Consider the following 20,801-nt stretch of genomic DNA (forward strand, 5'->3'; position numbering starts at 1 on the left):
AGGGGAGGGCGGGAGGCGCTGAGGGAGGGGCTGTGCGCGGGGGCTGCGGGCGGTCCCTGATCGGCTTCGGGACCTCCGGGCGGCGGCGGGAGGGGTTCTGTGTGCCGGCGACCCGGAGCGGTGTGCCCGCGTCCCCGGGCCGTAACTCGGGGAAACTTGGCGCATCCTGCCCGGCTGGCCGCCGCCAGGGCTCCGTGCCGAGCGCTGTCCTGCCACACGGCGCTGCGGCTGAGGGGCTGCGCCCCGAAAGCGGCCGTGTGGGCTGTGGAGGGCGTGTGCAGGAGAGAGCCCCCGGTATTTCTGGTGCCTGCCCCAAACTAGAAGGATTCTGAGAAGAGTGTAAAGCTTTCCTTGCAAGCATGTTCCCTCACCTCGGCGTGCCTGACGCGCAAACTCAGGTGGATCAGTTTCCTGAAGTGAGTTTCCTGCTCGAGTTGGTTTTTTTGGAGATTTGGCTGCTGCTGCGTGCCTAGCTCTCCAGTCTTCCATAGCCATTAAAAGCACAGATCCCTAAGTGCGCTTCAGCACAAAACTGCCCGAATTATTATCGAGTAGGCACGCGTTTACAAGTGACAATTCCTGCCGTCGTTTTCACTCGTACATGGAATTAAGGTGACCGAACCCAAGCCACCCCGCTGCCCAGGCTGCCCGCACACAGCTGCTCTGCAGCCAGCAGCCCAGCAACCCACCGTGCTGGGACGGCCGCTGTTCAGGCCTGAGCGTGGCCGATGGGGCAAGGAGTGCGAGCCTGCCCCAGAGTGGGATGCCCACGCGGGCGAAGCCCATCCTCCGCCTTGCTGCAGGATTCCTGCTAAGCCAAGCCTAGTGCTGGCATCTGAGGGTTCGGAAGGGAAATAATCTGAAAAACGTTTTAAAATATGTTCTTTTTGGTTTATATAAAGGAAAAATTAAGGCGTGGCGTGTGGGGAGGGAGAATCTCGGAAGAATCTCTTACCTTTTTATACTTTAATTTTGTCTCCTCTTTAGCTCCTTTGTCTGCAGAACCAGAAATCGCAAGTCTTGAGCGAGCCTTTCTGTTGTGCCTATGAAGCATGTTCCCGCCTTCCTGCCTGCGCCTTCACAGTGCCGCTCGTGCTTCAGCACTATCCCATTCCGCTCCATTTTTCCATGGATGGATTGTTTCCTGTCTTCCCATTCCTGGTCTATCCCTGGCCCCTCTGCGTGCACCCCTGTGCTAGGCCGCGGTGTTGGCCTTGGCTACGCTGTTGCCACTGCCGGGTGTATGGGAATATTGATTTTACAGTGTGTGTGCTCTGTAAAAAATCAATATTTCAGTAGATTGAGCAGAGCATGCGGCGGTGTAATGGAGCCCAGCCTGCTAATGTAACGTGCAGGGGTCCTCATTCAGGGATTGAGGTCAGTCAGAAAATGGAAATGTGTTTTCTTGTTTTATTGTCTGTTTCAGATTTAATGTGGGTGTTTATGTTCTTGTGTTTAACCTATAGCGGGGCATAGAGTTGCTTTAAAGTCACATCCAACAGAATGTCACGCATTTCACGCGACGTACATAAAAACATGCCTCAGATGGACAGCCCATGTTTAGAGCTTAGTAAACCTCCTTTTCCCCTTCCCCATCACATGTCCATTAAACAACAGTTGTGAGGAGAGATTAGTAATTTTTGTTTCTTCAAATAAAAAATAGTTTTCTGTCATTTGGTGCAGACTTGCGTTCTGAGAACATAATTAACCAATTGCAGTGCCTTCAGTGAGTCCTGGTATAACGGCGTGGATCAAACAGCATCATAACTGCGGGCGAGTGAAAACAATGAGGGAAGGAGGAGAAATAGCAATCGCACAACACAAAACCAGAGTAATGACTCCCATCGATTTGAATGGAGCTGGGATTTTAGGCAGCGTTCTCTCTGATACATTATCTGCTTTTTAAATCATTGCATCATTCCTTAAAATTTAGCAAAAGCGTTTCTTGAAATGACACGTGAAACCACTGCATTCCCTGGTGCGGAGTCAAGATGAGTGTAAGCTGGCTGTGGTTTCACATCGTCATGGAGGCTTGGTACAGCTCTATCATTCCTTAATCATTTTATCTTCTGTCTTTGTCACCGGCTATTTCTCACCTACCACATCCTCCCCCTGCAGCAGTGAATACAGACCTGAACAATGTGCACAGGCATGAGTGTTATGTTTGCGTTACGATGCTTTGTGCTGAATGGTGCACGTTCAGAGATGCGGTGGGGCCCACATGTAAAAAGGCAAAGGTGTTTATTGTCCATCATTGGTTGGAGGCTGACGGGCAGTCCTAGCTGGGGAGGTTTGCAGGACTGGAGCTGTAGTGTTAGGTTCCAGTTACAACTCTGTTTTAAGACGTGGCTGATGTAAATGGCTTCCAAATGTAAAATACTGTTACCCACAGATGCTTACTGCATGGGAATTTCTTAAGTGTGAGTTGATTTTCCTCAGTCACTGGCCCATATTTCTACTACGTTTATATATATCACTCTTATGAACAAGTATTCATTGTTTTCAAGCGTGGAGATTTTTTTTCCTTACAGAAAACCACTAATTTCAACATTTTATTTTCAGGCATCATTAAGAAATCAAATGCAGAAGGAATGGTAGTGATACGATAGTATTACCAGTTGTTGGGAACCTATGCATTTAGCACTCTCAGGAGAAGTGTGGTAAATCCTAATGTATTTCAGGAATCGATTAAAAATAGCAGTGAAAAAACATAGAAAGTACAATATAGTGAAATGCTATACTTTGATTTAATTCGACAATATTTCCATGTAGAAGTATGATAAACTACAATAAAATTATTGTTCCAAGGCAAAACTTATGGCTGAAGATTAAGAAATAATACTTAAGGCTGAATTTTCCCTTAAGAATCCATCCCCTTTGGCAACATCCTTCTGACCAAGAAGACTCAGGAAGGTGTCAGGCAAGAGCACGTGAGACAAAGAATCCAGCTGTGACTTCTTGTGAAGGAGAAGCAATTTTTTTTCGCAGAATGTTAACTTAAAAGGTGGGAGAGGCTTATGATACCATTTACTTTGATGAAGAAAAGACTCCGTTTTCCCAGGGTTCTCTGCCAGTTTTATGAAAGGGCAGTTTGTTTTTTTGTTTGTTTGCTTTTCATTTTAAAACAATTAGTGTATTGTAAGAATTACAATCTAAATGTAGTTTGAAACCAGAGTTATGCAGGATGGAAAATTAATTATCTCATTAGCCGGAGAACTTTTATGGTATTCGTGCCAGTAAGTAAAGATCTAGTCATAAACATCAATCAACGTTACAGAACATTTCAGAACAGAAGTAAACAATTTGTATTATGACAATTTGTAGCGCTACTTATTGATAAAAGAAAAATGACACACACGAAAGTGGTGGCATACCGTTGTAATTCTTAGTCGGTTATTATCTGGGATTGTTTGCTCTTGATTAAATATGATTTGTGTTGTATCTGTGTAATTCCGTACTTCATTATTATAACAAATGTGCATTAAAACTGCATTATAATATCCTAATTGTGAAATTGCTATTGGGTAATTTAAGGTTAAGAGCAATGTAGTATTTAACCAAAATGTTATTTCCTAGTGCTTAAATCTCCTTGCATCTTAGAGTCATAAAATTATTTGCTAAAGTGAGTAAATCATTATAGATAGTGTAAGCAAGTCAGTGATAAACTCAGAGAAAAGAAGCCAGGTTTGCAGGCTGTTGGAAAATCCCAAGCTTGCATGCATGAGAAACTTGGACAATGCAGGTTCCCCTGCATGCAACTTTGCAAAGAACTGTATTTCTTCTATGCTGGAGGGTAAATAACTCTTTGGTAAAAAATGCTAATTGATGTAGTGATCACTTATTGATAGAGTCTTTTGCAATTGCTGCACAGCTCTTCATAGGCACTGTAAGCCATAATTAGTGTGTGTCTTTTTTTGGAAAATGTATGATTTTGTCAAAGCCGTAAGTACAACACAACATGAAATGTATTCAAATAATCTCAATAACTGAACATTATGTTTAAATAGAAATACATCAGAAAGTAAATGAGGTATATTTTGTGAATTTGAAGGTTTCCATTACCTCCAGCTAAGTTCCCTATCATTAAGTGGAGAATTTCACTAGATTTTAGTTTGTTGTCTATAGAATGTTTAGCAAAATTGCAGCTGCTTTCAAATAAAGGAGTTACAAGCTGCCCAACCAAAGGGTTTTTTTTTTTCTCATTAAGATCCCCAGGAAGATTTCTATTAACTTCTTTAAGAGGAGGATGAAAACTTTATATATTTATAAAGTTTTCTTTTGGCACTGATTACCTGCAATCCTTCACCATAAGAAGAACCATGCTTTCTAGGTCCCATCATAGCACTCTGCTAATTTTATGAGTTTGAGAATAGCCTGTCAAAATTCTGAGGCACACAGAGGTCCTAATCGCAAGCAGCTCATTCCAGCTCAAATCAGATTTCCTATTTTGCAGGGTAGCAGTGGGAAAAGCACTTCGTTTGCAGCTCACAAATGAGGCATGCTTTTCCTCCCACATTTCTCAGCAGAATGCAAGAGGACCCTTCCTCCGGTCCTTTGTGCAGCCCTTAGCAAAGGAAAACAGGGAACAAGGCCAGAACTAGGAAATAACTATGGATTCCTTAATGGAGGAGTACATTTTCTGAAGTAAAAATCATCCAGTCCTAGTAAATGTAGGGCAAGTCTAACTTTAGTGGCTAGAAGGAAAGAGGACAGGCAACTTAAATTGACATTGATCTTGCTGTCATTCCAAGGATAATATTTTCTTTATGATAAAATGTTCTTTAAAAGTCTCTCCAGTGAATTGGGCACAAACAGGCTTTTCTTCTACATTGCTCCTGCCTATCTTCCTGTTCCACCTATTTTTATACCATTTAAAAAAATATTTGTTTAGGCAATGCAAACAAAATCCCACTCTTCCATGTGCTTAAGTTCCCTTGACATTTATGTTATAATGTAGTGCAAGATCAGCGAGACAGCTAATTTTGTTGCAAACCAATTTGCTGGTTTTGTCTTCATTCCAGTCCTCATTCAGAAAAAAAAAAAAAGTCATAAAACTTTCCCATAGTATTTGTAAGCATATGGGACTGGTAGGCAAGTCCTACAGCACCCTTTCCCAACAAGCATACATATGTACTTAGATACATACACAAACACACTTTTGTAGGTGGGCAGGTGAGGGTGTTTTGTGTGTGCTGATGTTGAAGAATCAGCACAAAGGTGAATATATATACGTAACTTTTTGATGCATTTTAAAACTTTTGTCCCCAGGAGTCAATCTTACATAAATGTCTGTGGTTCCTCTACCCGTCTTCATCAGGCGGTTATTTGTCTCCAACATTTTTCATAACAGGAAAATGGTCTGTGTGCCTTTCAACACTGCTTTAAAAATATATGGCATTATTATGTGCCAGAATGCATTGGTAGCTCATATATAACTGTAACTGCGTATTCTAAAGCATCCAGAGTGCATTCAGAAACAGTACAAAAGACAGCCTCTGATTGAAGTCCCGTAGAGTCCCTCTGAAGATTTATGTGATTTTTCTGCAGCTTATGATGTGGCAGAATGGGCAGTTTATGATGTGGGTGGAACTTTGTTCAACACATGAAAACAACTCCATTCTCCAGATTACGTTCTCCTGTGGTAGGCAGCAATGCCTTCTGCCCTCCATATGGCCGCCATGTGCCAGTATACACCAAATTGGTATGTGGGTTAAATGTAAAATAACCACAAGAACTCCCAAGCCAATGATTACAAAGCTCCTTTTGATATGGTTAGTGAGTCGTTATCTGTACTGTGTAATAATAAAACAGAGCTCATTTTGTCCCTCTCCTCTCCTTCAGTAGCTGGGGAGCTCAGAGTGGAGCTGCCACACATAGTTGATGTCCATGAAATGCCTCTATCAAAAAGTACACTCGGTTCTCAATTCTAATTAGACGTTAGCTTGAATGAAAAGTTAGAGGGAGTCAAAAAGGCTCCCTCTGCCCATTCACTGAAGGCATATACCTTGTGTCCTGTTCTGAACTTCCTGATTCCAGGGGGTAGCTCAGCTGGCTGGGAGGGCTTCTGATCCTATAAAGCTCAAATTATCAGTTTTCAGCTCTCAATACCTGTGTGCATAAAGAACACGCCACTCTGTAAACAGTGTCCATTTCCTACTTCTTTCCAGATGTGCTTCAAGGCCTGGATGTGAGGTATTTTACGATTTTGGCCTTGCCATTAGTATCTCAAAAACCAGCCCCTGTGCTTTGTCCCAACAGCTGAGATAAGCTGGGGCTCAGAAGCAAGTGGTTTCTGGCCGTGCCTATTGAAAGGCTCAGGGCAGGGCTCAGCACATGGCTACTGACTGCTGCTGTGCTGTGGTGCAGCGGATCCCCGGCTCTTTGCGAGGATGCTTTATAGATGCAAGGTTTCTGAGGAGGTGAGTTCACTGGGGGAGGGATTTCTCAGATGGGGTACACTTACAATGAATGGCTTCTCCCTTATACTGGTGTATTTGGATTATTGCTGGGCATAGTTCCTAACACTATTTTGTGTGTGTGTGTTTATAACTGACCTACTGTGCTAAATGGAAACAAATAACACTTTATCATTCATTTGTCTTCTCAACTTACAGCTCAAAATTCTGCAGCTGTCCAGCCCGGAATGGGGCTGAGGCACCTGAGGGAAGTGAGAGACATATCAGAGGCTGCGTTTCCAGCTGTGATTTACCACCTGGGCTGCACATTGCCTGCTCTGTACAAATCAGCAATGTGACACTTCATTGAGAAACACATCACACGTCAGGAGAGGCTACAGTTCCTTCTTGTGCTTTGTATGAGCAATTCCAGCTCGCCTTTAATCTCTAGTAAGATTTTCAGGAAACACACACACATGCAAAAAAAATATTTCTGATTTACATTAGTAATTTGCATTTAATTACAACTGTTTTTGTGACTAAAATGCTACCCATATTATCTCAATCCCTCTTTTTTTCAATCTGTTACAAACTAGTTGTTGTTCTCCTGATCCAGGCAGCTCCCACGAGTATCAAAATACCCTCTCGGCACCACATTTTTGCACTGGATCTCGGAGTTGGCTGACAGACACGCAAAATCACACAGAGGCAAACTGCTCCAGCCCAGGTTGGCAAAGGCTGAAAGCTGTTACCGTCTGGAATCTGTCCAGAGATAAATGGGAATTACAGTAATTGTGGAGTCTCTGTTGAGTTCCTCGCTGACCGGTATCTACATCACAAAGCCACCCCTATATCCTCGCTTGGCAGTAATTATTACTTTGTTAACAATTTCCAGAGGGAAATGGTTAGCAAAAAGCACTAGAAGGATCAGAGAGAGTAAAAGGGCAAACAACTGGATATCCGAAATGGATGGCTTTGCATATAGTAGATACTACAACCTAATAGATAGTACGAAGTCCCAGTGGAACAAATCAGAGACCTGGAATTTGGACACACGTACAGTTTTTTATTTCAACAAAGGTAGGTGGACAAAAAGTGAAAGATGCTGCCCTCCCTTTGGACATATCTACTTGTTTTCACTTCAGGGAAAGCTAAGAAGCTGCTTCTTGACTGCCCATGGTGAAACTGGGGAAAGAACAAGGTGGATGTCTTGGTGGAGGTCTGGAGAAAACTAAATCACAGGGAAGAAGAAATGCATGAGACTCTTTATGCTTGAGCAACTCACAGTGATGTTCAAAAGACCTGACCTCAGTGCCACGAGGCACTCTAAAAAGTGTAACATCTATAGAGGAAGATACAATCACCAGGGTCTTGGAATTTGCTGACAGCAAAGTCTTACTTTGGAGATGTATTTAGAACCAGAATATGTGTAAGATATGAGAGCTAAGAATTGTCAGCAAAAGTCCTGTTTCTGGCTCCTGACATACTTAAAAAGGTTGACAAATTAGAGGAAATTCAGAAGAAATCAACAAAAGTGACAAGAAAGCACAAAGATATGTGGCAGAGACTGAGCTGGCTTCTTCTAGAGAGAGGACGAGAGGGTTCCCATAGCAGACTTCCAGTAAATCAGCTGTGGAGAAGGTGGTGGTCAACCTGAGGTTGGCAGGCTGAAAATAAATGTTTAATCACCTGCAAAGTAGATCAGGATCTGGTGATGGGGACAGAACTCTAGCTATGAAGCTACTTGAATGAACTGCTTATAAAGGCCCAACAGACCTTGACATGAGCAGGCTGAGTGCTGTAAGCCCTGCTGTGTTCTCCCTGTGGTCCTGCCACGCAGGCCGGGCCCAGGCCTTGTTCAGGTTGCCCCATTGCAGGGTGCTGGTTCTGGGTTATGCAGGCTGGGTGTAGAAGCTGTGCAGAGAAGATCACTCTGACCCCACTTTGCTTAGCTGTTAACTAGTACTGGAAAAAGATCTTACTTCGAACACATACAGCAGCAAAAAGACAAAGCAATCTAATATAAACCTGATTTTTCTATGGAGCCTGGCATCCCAGCTGGGCATCCCCCAACGAATGGAAGGATTGCTGGTAGCCTGCTTCACATGCTTACACAGCACTGTAATTATCATTACCTACAGACTCACTGGGTTCTGATTTGTCCTCCACTGAATGATTGGTATCCTAGTAACACTTTGCTTGATTTTTTTATATCAGTTATTTTTATCTTTGCATCATTTGTCAAACTGCACACAGTAGCAAAGGCTGAGGACCTTTCATGCTGTGTAAAGTTTATGTCCTACCACAATGGATAACCTTTATTATGCTCTTCAGGAGCTCCTGGATTTTAAGCCAGCTCAGAGCAGCCACAAAGCCCAGATTTCCTTCTCTGGCAGACACTGTTGCCCTCACTGGTTCTTCGTAACGAACAATTGCTGGCAAAGAAACAAAGAGCAAGAAAGTTTGCTTCAAATCAATATGCCCATACTATATATAATTTGTCCAGACCAAACAACGTAGTTTTTAATTTGAAAATTATCACTAGACAAAGAACATGGCGATTTCTTCCCCCATACATATTCACTGTGATATATCAGGGGTGACCATTTCCAAGGTCTGTCTCACTAAACCAGCCCTTGTCTTCAAGAAAGGGGAGGAAGAACCCTGTGTTGCCCTTAAATCCCCTCCTAACAACACTTCATAGCAGTTGTTGAACTAAGAATTTGCTGTCTGGAGCTTTGGCCCCAGAGGTTGTCTCCAGGACCATCACATGTCCTTCTTTGATAGAGGCCAGTGATGGCACCAGCTATTGTTGTCACTTCACTGTGATGGTGGATCCATGCTCTGTTGATAGTCTGCATGGGAGCTAAGGTCATTTGAAATCTCACTATGGCTGAAGGGGAAAGTGGCTACAGGAGTTCAGGAATTAGTGGAATGCCAGGTCATGGCCAAGATCTACCAGACGAGACAGCGCATGATAAGAGGAACTGCTCAAGCTCTTTGCTTTTGTCATTTTCTAGCTCCTACCTTCCCCTTTGTTTTTTTGTCTTTGTTATTCAAAAATACCCTGCCACCCCATCATCCTGTTTTATCTGAGTCATAACATCACTGCATGACTAAGGAAATCAAGCAGTGAGGTCTGCAGGCTGGATATTGAGCATAAGCATCTTGCAAAAGGAGTGAAATTACTCTCTTGTCTTGACGAGCAGACTGTGGACACTCGCCTGCAGTTTCTGTGTATGTTCCTTAACTGAGCTCTGCTCTGTCACTTCTTAGGAAATGGGCTATTGCTTCAACACCGGATCTCTTTCCCCATTGCTTCTCCCACGTATGAGTGGACAAATTCAGGATCTTCCCTGAGTGCCTCGGGGGAAGAGATTTCGGTACATACAGTCCTCCTTGTCCTTTCTTGAGGTTCCTCCCAAACATTATCTGGAGAGAAAACCTGCTTACAACCACGCGCTGATCTTATGAACCAGTCCTGAGCTAAGCTGGTTTACATTGGTGTCTTTCATCTGATTTTGATTAGTACAGAAATCCCAGAATAAATTTTCCCTTAGCCTGGCTGGAGGCAGGGACCCTTTCTCATGATTCAGAAATTCAAGTGAGTGTAGGCAAAGTGTGTCAGATGGGCATGCCAGGGAGCCGCTGAGGAATGCATCATTAAAAGTGCTAAAAGACCAAATAAATATGAGTGGAGGAAGACATCAAGAACAGACTTTGAAGACACTGAAGTTCTCCAGATAGATGGCAGAGAAAACAAATTGTGGGGAAAAAACTGATCATATCCTGCTCACATCAGGACTTAGAAACAGAGATTCTGTTTGCCACTACAGCACTACCTCTGAGTAGCCTTATCGTCATCCGCATCATCATTCTTCATTCGTCTGCAATACAATCAGGATGAATGGCGGCAGCATCAGAAGAAAGGTTCTACTTATGTCAGTAGACTTGTTGTGGGCTATTGCACACAAACGATAAGACAGCTCCTGCTCAAAAAGCTGAGTTTGTGCTTTGCAGACGCTAACAAAATAATTGCTAGTTCACAAAAGGGGTTGTATTCTCTAAACTTCAGGCCAGATCCCCTAAGATCAGCACAGTGCAATGAATTAATGTACTCCATGGCTGAGACCATGCACACGATGCTTGGAAATACCAACTTGTAGAGCTGACACATCCCCAGTGCAGCTGCTGTTGTGCTTCCATCCGCAATTACTTTCCTGAATGAGATAAGGGGTGTAAAGAAAACAAAGCAAAACTGAAGCCATAAAATTAACTTTACGTGAGGTCACCAAGACCTCTCCCTGAGCAGAGATCCCAGTCTCCGGCTTAGAACATGGAAGGCATAATGGAAGTGGGGCAACGGTGTTGTTTTGGGACAGGAACATAGTTCTTGTAAATGTGCTTTGCCAGGTTATTATGCTTAGTTAATGTATCTTATACTTTGTTGTTGGTAAAGACTTGCTCCTTTTTTCCCCCCCTTAAAAATATCATTTGCTTTATCAAATTGTTTGCTATGAAAGCCAGATGCCTTGATATTCTTTTGACCGTTGTGTGTTCCACCCACTTAAACATTATCATTTTTCCTTAATCAATGCAAGAGCATTTCCTAATCTTTCTTTTGGCCTCTAAACAAAGACAAAGTTCGGATCAAACAGTGGTGGATTTATCAATTGTTAGAGCCACATAGTGAATAATTTTCAAAAGGAAGTTGTGATATCTGGAGACTTGCCAAGCACCACTCCCCGGGCAGGAGGAAGTTTGTAGACAATCTTTAAGGGGTGGAGTGCACATCTGTCTTTGCACAAAGGACAACCGGTGGATAGAGATTCAATTCAATACTTCCATTTCGTAATCAGTAAAAACTAGTCTGCTAAGGGTGACATTATGACTCTTCCCATGCTGAAGGTAGAACTCCCATTAGCTTTGTTTGTATCAGGGCTCAACTGCGGTGTATCACGTAAATTACCTCTCAGTCTATTGTTTCCGGCAAGCTGCTTAGACAAAAGGACATTTCGTTTAATGTGTATTCCTAACATAGACTAATCAGAGACCAGCAGTGAGAGAATGAAAGCAGAAGATTCTAAATATCTACCTCCACTTTTGTCCTACATATCACCAAGGGAAAGACACCACTACCGATAAAGGAGGCTAAAAGCAGAAATCGGGTTGGCTTAACTTCAATTCCCAGAAAAATCTCAGAACTATTTGCAATCAGCTGGAATAAAAGAGCAAGATAAATAGCTGCCACTGATTTGTCAAGGACAAATTGCACCAAACCTGTTTAATTTCTTGTTCAGTAGTAGGCTTTCTGAATAGGGAGGAGGATTCACTGTTGTACGTCATGACTTGGGTAAAACTTCTGACACTGTCTAGATAGGCAGGCTAAGAAAATAGAACGAAACGAACTTGTCAAAGCACAGGGACAAGACTGGCCAGAAAACTAGTCTGGAAGTATAGACCTTCAAAGGGTTTGTCTCAAAGCACTTTTCAGCATTTTTTTGTAAGATAGAAAAATATGCATGTGATAGTATTACAGATGCAAACCTGGGGGGTTGGACAGAAGGCAAGGAATTCAAAACAATCTCGACTAAGTGAAAAGAAATTACCTAGAAATAAGATGCAATTCAATAAGAAGGAGAATTTTCAGTCAGGCGAGAGTGATTAACAGCACAAAGGAGTAACCGGGAAGGCAAAAGTTCTGCAAAAAAGGATGTGGGGCTTGTTGCAGATCACAAGTTGAATAGGAGTCAGCAAGATCACACTGTTATGAAAAAGGCAAATATCACAGTGGGATGGATGAAGAGAATTACTGTCTGTAGGACATTTGAAGTAATCTTCCACTCTACTCAGCATTAATAAAACCTCAGCTGGATGCCTGTGCCCAGTTTTTAGGAAATGAGTTTTGAGAAAGACATGGACTAATTGGAAAGAGTTAGGTATAGAGGTTTTAAAATTGGGGATGTTTAATCTAGAGAAAAGAAAACTGAGGAATGAGAGAACAGTCTTGAAGTGTTTTACAGAAGACAAAAAAAAGGAATTGGGCAGTCAGTTTCCCAAGTCTGTGGAGGACAGAACAAGGAACAATGGGCTTAAAATGAAGAGAGAATTAAGCTAGGTGTTAGAAAAAACCTTTTCTAGCTCTAACAGCAGGTAAGTACTGAACTCTATCACTGGAAGTCCGTAAGACTCTGTTAGACAAACCAGCCAGGTGTGGGTACAGAAGATGTTGCCTAAGGGCATGGAGAATTAGGGATCTTCATAGGTCCCTACAAGCTGTACTTCTGGTGATGCTGTGCTTATTTAGACAGGCCTGCCTTACTGATGTCATATATATTATCAGTGCATTCAAACAAAATTCAAATCTTTTACACCCATATTAAAACCGTGTGTTCCAACATCTGGCTTTGTAATAGCTGCCATAATAAATTTTACCTTGTAGTTAAGTGATCACATACACTTCCCCTTCCCATACAAAGTAGCATTTTTTTCATTGCTATTTTCTGAGTTTCCATTTAGATATCTGTCTTCTGAAACAAGCTCACTTCCTAACACCTGCAGATGCTTTCATTTTCCTGACAATTTGGAAGAAACGCCATTGAAACCCATTTAGTTTTGGTGTGACAACAGAAAAAAAGTTAGAGAGCTTTTCCTGCTACTTTGAGAAGTCAGTGGCTCATTTTCTGAGGATAAATATACCAGTAATACCTTGGCAGGCAGCAGAGAGAAGATCCCTTATGTTTTCTAAGCCAAGGTAAGGCTGTTCTTTACAGAGCACTTTATAGCAGTTTTAATGATTGTTACGTATAATGGTTGCATATGGCTGGAGGGTAACGTTATCTTGACACGCGGGATGATATGAGCAGCCCTTTTATGTTTTATGGGTTGCCTGTCATGCTGTTGCTCTTATATAGTTCTTTGAACGCAGTGTATAAAGTACAGTTGCCAAAAGAAGCTATGTAGTCATTCCAAGAGAGCAAGGGGAAGGGCAGGAAGGAAATACCTGCCTGTTAGATACATCAGATAAAAATCACTTCATTAATAGCGTGTTCAAAGGCTAAAGGGGAAGGATGCTTGCAGCCAGCTATCTCTGAACTCTGGAAAAGCAGCTCACACAAATACATCAGCAGAATTAGAAGTAAGGATCCTCTACCAGCTCTACCAGCTCACCAGACTATGGGTCTGTCTCACTTTCAGCTGCAGTTTCATACGGAGGTAAGTCAGTGTCCAGAGCTGATCCTGTTGTGCATCCCTGTGGAGGAAGAACCAGGGCCACCCTTCTCTTAGGTCTTGCAGACGTATCAGTGCCAAAGAGCTGCTCAGAAATGTGGGAGCATGGGTTCCCACCAGCTGTTGGATGTTTCATGTTTCACCATCTGCAGTGGAAGAAAGGGAATACTTCTGGCAGGGAATTTTTCTTATTTTGTTGGCATATACAGATATTAGGCCACCATCAGGCTGTTGTTGCTGTCTCACAGAGCCACCAGGACTGCCATGGGAGTGGAGTCCCGGGCTGCTGACCACCAGCCCACCTCTCTCCCATCAGCTCCTCCTTGTCCCTCGACACAACTGCTTCCAGCCACCCCTCCCCTTGGCACCACAGCCTCTCGTGAAGCTGAGGTTAAAAATAACCTTTTCTTTTGCTGAGTTATTTTTGACCTGGATCTGTTCTCCAATCTGGGTCGCAATGTAGTTTCACAAATAGTTGTGCTGGGATAAGCCAGCACGTTCATGGAATGGAAAAATGTGGCTAAAAGAAGGAGATGATTTTGTGTCATGTCACGAGGATACAGCATCCAAGGGGCTGCATTCTGTCTTGCTGGTTTGTGATTTTGGGAAACTGAATGGCAGAACCAGCAGAGCTGGCTGGGAGCTGACAAAGTACCTTGCCACCACCTTCATCAGCTGCTTGCTTGCATGGGCTGCACAGCAAGCTGGTACTGTGCCAGCTTAAAGTAGGGTTTTGTGAACTTTAGAGAGTGCGTACATAACTGATGCCCTCTGAATATCAGCTGTTAGAAGCTGCAATGATGCTCAAGTGTGTAAAGTAAACAGTTTAGTTTAAGGGAACGCTGACTGGACCCACAGACTGATGAAGTACAGGCTGAGCACAGCAGCACTTGCTCATCCAGATTTTTGGACTGCAGCACGGGTATTCACTTGGGTGTTGTTGTGGGTATTTTCTTGGGTATTCCTAAGCACAGCTTCTAAACCAGCCCCAGGGGCAAACAGGAGATTTTGAGATGACGTTAATGGTAAGTAAGGGTCAGAAAACATGGTAAAAAGTAACTGAAGGACAGATAAAAATGGGCTGTTCTCAGTGAGGCAATGCATGTATGCAGTCTGTCTGTGCCCTCAGCACTGACAGGAGTGCCCAAGCCACGACCTATGGCACTATGGAAGTGCCAGAGTCACCAAAAGTGGTGTAGCAGTGTCCTGAGGGGCAGCATCCCAAGACATGCACAAGGCCAGGCACTGTTACGAGCAACATGCATCATTCTGGAAAGAAGTTTAAGCTGCCAAACACGTTCTTTACCCCATCCCATTACTTTCCCCTGCAGAGAAATGAAATACTGCCCATAACTTCAGGCAAATCACCAAACTTCCATGAAAAAAAAAATGATGAAAAATAGGATTTAAACAGAAGCCAGGACTTAGAACGGTATTTTGGATGAGGCCTTACGGAAACTTGTCTTCATGGAAATGGCAGCATTGAAAATAAACCTTGCAAGTTCCCCACCTTTCTGACTGCATGGTGGCTACTGAGGAAGCAGTAAATGTATGTAATTCTCATTTATTACATATTTTGAAGTAAAATTTTAAGAGGTAAAATTTTCCTTGTGAATTGTATTGTGAGGTACTTGTAAGGAAGCCCCATCTCAACCCTTAGGTAGGATTTGGATGCCAAGGCAGGACTCAGAAGCCCACAGAACACATCTCGCCGGGTCCCACTGTCTGGGGGTGCCAGCAAGGAGCTCTCAGCACATTTATCCTTGTTCCCTGCTCCTTTTGCTCCAGAAGCCACCAGCACTCAATGATCAACACAACAGCAGTTCACACAGTGGGGACCATATTGCTCATCTCTTCCCTTTTGCAGAATGCGTGTGTTCTGTGGAGTATTTTCTGCTTTGAATCAGGATGTTTGGGACTTCGGATCAAATGTTCTTACTGAATCAGCCAGCCTGTCTCCATGCCAGGAAATGAAGCCATCTGATGTCCTGAGGTGAAGCTATTGGAGGGTGGATGAGTCTAGAACAACTCGAAATCTGTTTTCTAAATAAATCCTTCATGTTTTGGAGTTTTCAGACGGCATGGATAGAATCTCTCTTTTCTACCACAATCAGCACTGCCTTTGATTTATTTTCAAGCCGTACTGGGAGGAATAAATGCAGGACCTGCTACATATAGGTATGGTTTTACAAACTTTTATCTTTCTAAGGCAGTTGGCTAAAAATTTGAGTTTTGAAGACATTTCTGCTGCCTTGAAGCTCAGTTCTGTGCTGAGTATCTCCATAAGACAGGTGAGAGCATGAGACCTGCTGGAAGGGCCAGCTTGTGCTTCCCAGGACTATACACTGGGGTGCTACATAGAACTTGCAGAAACCACACAATTTCCAAATGAACAGATGTGAGCAGAAGATTCATGGGACTGTGTGTGCAGATGTGAGGTATCAGCCAGGTTTTGTACCTTGAAGGATATGGAGGCATCTCTGCCTTGGATGGAAGGAGCTTTTCTTTATGCATTTTCTAAGCTGTTTCCCAAATGGCTGGGTCAGTCTGTACTGGGAACAGAAAGACTAATGAGGCTGTTGTCACTAAGAGTTTTACTTAGAAGCAAACCATCATTTGGGTACTTCTCATTTAACTGCAGCCATTGAAAACTTCCATTTCTCATCTCAGTCTGCCATCTAGCCTCCCAGACACTGCCCAGCTGGACTTACTTTTCTCTACCGACCACAGAAGAACTCAACATGATCCTCATAGTCTGAAGATCAAATCTGTTTGCTGCTGTTTCCTGCTCCCTCTTCTCAGCTGGACCGCTGACTCCAGTTTCCATTTCTGCTTACCCCGTTCCAGCTCTGCACCCACCAGAACTCCCCATAAGCCTGCCCAGCTCAGAAATCTGGAAGGATACCAAAGGCATCAGAAAACCGTGCGCAACTGTCCACTGGTTTTGTGTGCAGAGTTGCTGAGCTGATCCTGTGACATTACAACACCATGAGAATGCAATAGTCACACGTAAGAGCAGTGTGCTCACCTGCTTACAGTTTTCCATAGGAGTCTTGGATAATTTTGAAGTAATACAGACAATTTAAAGAAGCAGGATGTAGATCCCCCGTCAAGTGGAGCTGCTTGGAGTCTGACAGAGAATTGAGCCAATTGCTCAGGGGAAAGATGCTGGGCTGAAGTCTCAACCCATGTTTTGGTTTATTTGTATAAGGGCTCAGAGAGCAGTGTGTCTGCATGCATGACTTGTGCTGACCCAGAGACTGAAAGAGCTGTGTTCAGAGCTGTGCACATGCTGGGGACTTCTGGTGATACCAATACTCTGAGACTAAAAAGTCCAGGTAAGCACCAAGGAAGCAGCCAACCTGCTACCTGGCCAGTGTGCATCACCAAAGCAGAACCCACAGAAGGTGGGAATGAGGGGCATGGATGGTGCAGCCGGGACAGTTCCCCACTGCATGCGCAGCCTGTGGGGTTGTGCTCAGCCCTGTTCTAGGTCTCCAGCCACCTTTAACATGGGAAACTGGGGGGGTTTATGGACTCTGCTGCAAAGGGCTTGGAAAAGGAAGACCTGCGTCTTTTGCTTTGGAGCTTTACACTCCTTTGTATCTCTGGAAGTTTTGCCAGAACAGAGACTGAATTCCACCATCAAAACGTGAGGCAGCTGTGTAAAAGAAGGAGAAGCATTTTTCCAAAAAGAAAGCTCAGATGTTTCTGCCCAAGGCAACTCAGGATCAAAAGAAGGACCCGTTGATTTCCCAAATTAAAGCATTTTCAAATGAGAGTCCCTTACCCTCTGGAGTCTTTTAGAAAATGTTTTGCAGATGGCACATCTCTCTGCGGTGTGACTTCTTCCAGACACAGTGAGCATTCAGCACGTCCGTGGTTCAGAGGCATTACAGCTGGAGATTTAAGCTCAGACCCAATAAACGAACATAATACGGAGAGTACCTCCTAGGTAAATACCAGCAGTTTCCTTACAAAACGATCAAAGGAAATGCTAACAAAACCCGGCCACCCACACAATGCCAAGTACCCGTTTATCAACTACCTGAAATTATTTACATTAGAAGGCCCCGGGGGAGGCACACGGTGCTGGAGGGGACTCGTGGGCACACGCACGTGGAGCTGCGGGGCCATGAGAGGAGCCCCGCACACCGACCTCATGGGCATCAGGGTTGACCTGGGGATGATGCTCAAAGAAAAATATTCCCAGTGTGCTGCTCCACTGAGATCCCTAGCAAAGCACACTGGCTTGGCTAAGCATGCAGAGAAGCACACCTTTCTCAAACACAGGCAAAATCAGAGCTACAGCTTCCAGATGTATCTCAGAATGCCCAGAAATGATTACTGAAATGAAAACCGTATTTCACTCATGGGCTCAACATCCTGTCCTTGTCGGGCGCGTTCGCACTGTGATTTATGTACACAGCTTTTGCTCGGTTCAATAAGTGAAAGCTGTGCACGTGAGAAGATGAGCTACAATTTTCCGCTTGGGATATTCTACGGTTCTGTCATTCTATGATGCACAGTTCTTGGGGTTATGCGTGACCAAATCTTGTCAAATGCGAAACCAAATTTATTTGAATAAGACTTCTTAAATGATGTTACGTTGTCTCTATCTTAACAAAAATCTCACGAAAAGGCACCTGCAAATTTTGTACATGCTACGTGAATACCAATCACACAATTCACCCCGACCCTTCCTTGCACAGGCTGCCGCCCTGTTCCATTGTGCACTTCTGCAACACAAGGTCACGGCTGGAGGGCAGCGTGACACACAGCCGTGTGCAGCACAGGCTGCTCTGCAGGAGCAGGGGCTGCTGCATTTGGCAAAGGAAGTGGTTTCATTGCATCAAAAAAACCCTTACTGATGTGCTAGCGTGTGTGGCAGCAGAGCTATATAGAAAAATCGTACCACAGCCTCCTGAGAGGGAAAATCCATTACAGGTGTGTTAGGCAGAAATATCTGAACAATACGTCATCCAATGACAAAAAGAAATACGTATCATACAAAGAAAGGCCAACCAGCAATACTGTCTCAGTGCAAAGAATTAGTAAGACCTGATTCCAAGTTAACCAAAGATGCCGCTGGCTTGGTGGGTTCTGCTGGAGTCAGAGAGGAGCTGTACCTGGGTAAGCCAGAAAAAAACACATTGGCAGAAAATTCTTTTCACCATTGTTAAAGCATTTGTTGACAGACGTTATGTAGAACTGGATGGGAGCGTTGCCCGTACATGAATGCTTTGACCAAAAATTGCAACATACGTCGTTTCAGAGGATTATACAAAGAAAATAAACATCGACAGTGAGAACAAAACCATCTCTGAGCTCCACCGTTCACCATGTTTCAGGGGAGACTTATACTAAGAAAATGTTCAGCTGGAAGTTTTATGGCTCTGCTCTCACAGACTCAGTCTTAACCAAGAATAATGTAAGCCCCATTGCGTCTAGAAAAACAGCTTTAAGTAGTGAAGCAAAATGATTATCAGACTGGATGCCCCACTGGACATGAAGCAGTTGCAAAGATTTATAGACTAATTCTACACGCTGTACTTTTTTTAATTTGAACTACAGCTACTCATGAAAAGGAAGTGTTTCTGCAAAAGAGAAAATAATTTGAGATTATATTAAAACAAAAGGCAGTTCAAGGAGATAAGTAACTCTGAAAAAATGACCTGGGGGTTGTAACTATGTGCAATTGTTCTTATAGGAGCTTGGAAGGTGGCTGGCTGAACCTGTTCCTCCTGATCGCAAATCTTGGGCTGACGCTGGGGCAGGGCTGTCCAATGTCCACGCTGGAAGGGGATGGCGGCAGCACCCTCACCCTGCTGGCGTGGCACGCTGCTAGAGCAGCAGCGCCAACATCGCGGAGTGATCAAATGCTGTTTTCTTATCTCAGGCAAGGGTAATAGTGCAGAGCTTGGGAAAGCCAGAAATTCCAGTTGCAGAGGTGCGGTAACTCTACAGCAGAGGGGGAATGCACTGGTCTCATTTCACAGTTGACAAATTCTGCTGGGTTTGCTATCTCAGTGGACAAAATGCAGTGGAAGGACAGAATAAACCAAGATAATGCATCACTTTTCCTATTTTGCTTCTATTTTTTCATTCTTACGTCTTATCTAGCATGCAAAGAGCAGAAAAGCATCCTTTCATTCAATTTTTAAAGTTAAGTGAACCCATCTTCTATTGCATCATAGACGTCTGATTTCAGAAGAGTTACTTCTTCCACTCAAGATGGGCTCAATCTCACATGCATCGTGATACTGTTCCACAAATTTCCACTTTTTGCTTTTATACAGCAATCCTGGGGAGTCAGTCCTGAAATCAAATAAGTGAACCTGCTTTCCTATGATATCTGTGCTGATCAGAAATCACTCTCTGATTAACGCATCCTTGTTTATCATTGTCAACGCCAACACCATCTACCATGCAGGGACACCCTGTTACAGAGCTTAAAGCCACTGGGGACTGTTAAGTTACCGCAATAAACAAGATTCTTTTTAGTCACCCATGCCCAACAACGAAGCTGAGTTGAGCCTTTTGCTGTTTCCATAGACGTGTGGTTTAGATTTGAACTCACATATTCCATCCCAGCAATCTCAATGAAAATCATCACCTGTTTTATTTCTAGAGTTGAAATAAAACTAACTACAACAGCAGCCTGTATTATAACTTCGGAGCTGATTATCATTCTTCTTATTCAGAGCGAAGCTGGACATTCCCATCCTCTGTTTACGATCAGGGACACGGCAGAATAATGTATATAAATTGAGTTTTATTGATTGTTGAACATCTGCTGGCACTTAAATATGTGGACACATAAATGTGAACATAAGCTTTGCAAGTTTGCATTTTCTGATGTTCATAAAATTATAATTTATAATCAAGTACACTGTGTTATGTTTTCTTTATCACCTTCATAAAGATAAAGTAATTTAAGCAGGGCTTTGGATTACAAGACCAGTGCAAGATTGCAAATGCTTGGGGTTTTATGATTTATGGAAGAAAAAATTCATTATTTTTCCCTCAGATCTGACACCATTTAATTGCATTTGGCCAGCCATGGTAGAGGAGATGTGCCAAACGGCGAATGTTGCAAACACAGTTGGGAGTGCGGTGAAATATTACTTTCTGGAGACACATCCTTTGCTGAAGGTGGTGAGCAAACGGCATTGT

The 20,801-nt window shown here is 43.4% G+C and overlaps 2 long non-coding RNA genes across 2 annotated transcripts; one reads left to right on the forward strand and one right to left on the reverse strand.

The window, feature by feature from the left end:
• LOC110394360 lies at positions 7–1,673 on the forward strand. The gene is made up of 2 exons (XR_002435573.1): positions 7–416; positions 988–1,673. It is a non-coding gene; the product is annotated as an uncharacterized LOC110394360 (long non-coding RNA).
• LOC110394361 lies at positions 2,540–20,361 on the reverse strand. The gene is made up of 2 exons (XR_002435574.1): positions 17,416–20,361; positions 2,540–13,771 (listed from the first exon to the last, which is right to left on the reverse strand). It is a non-coding gene; the product is annotated as an uncharacterized LOC110394361 (long non-coding RNA).

Source organism: Numida meleagris, chromosome 2 (assembly GCF_002078875.1).
Source record: "Numida meleagris isolate 19003 breed g44 Domestic line chromosome 2, NumMel1.0, whole genome shotgun sequence".
NCBI classification, from domain to species: domain Eukaryota; kingdom Metazoa; phylum Chordata; class Aves; order Galliformes; family Numididae; genus Numida; species Numida meleagris.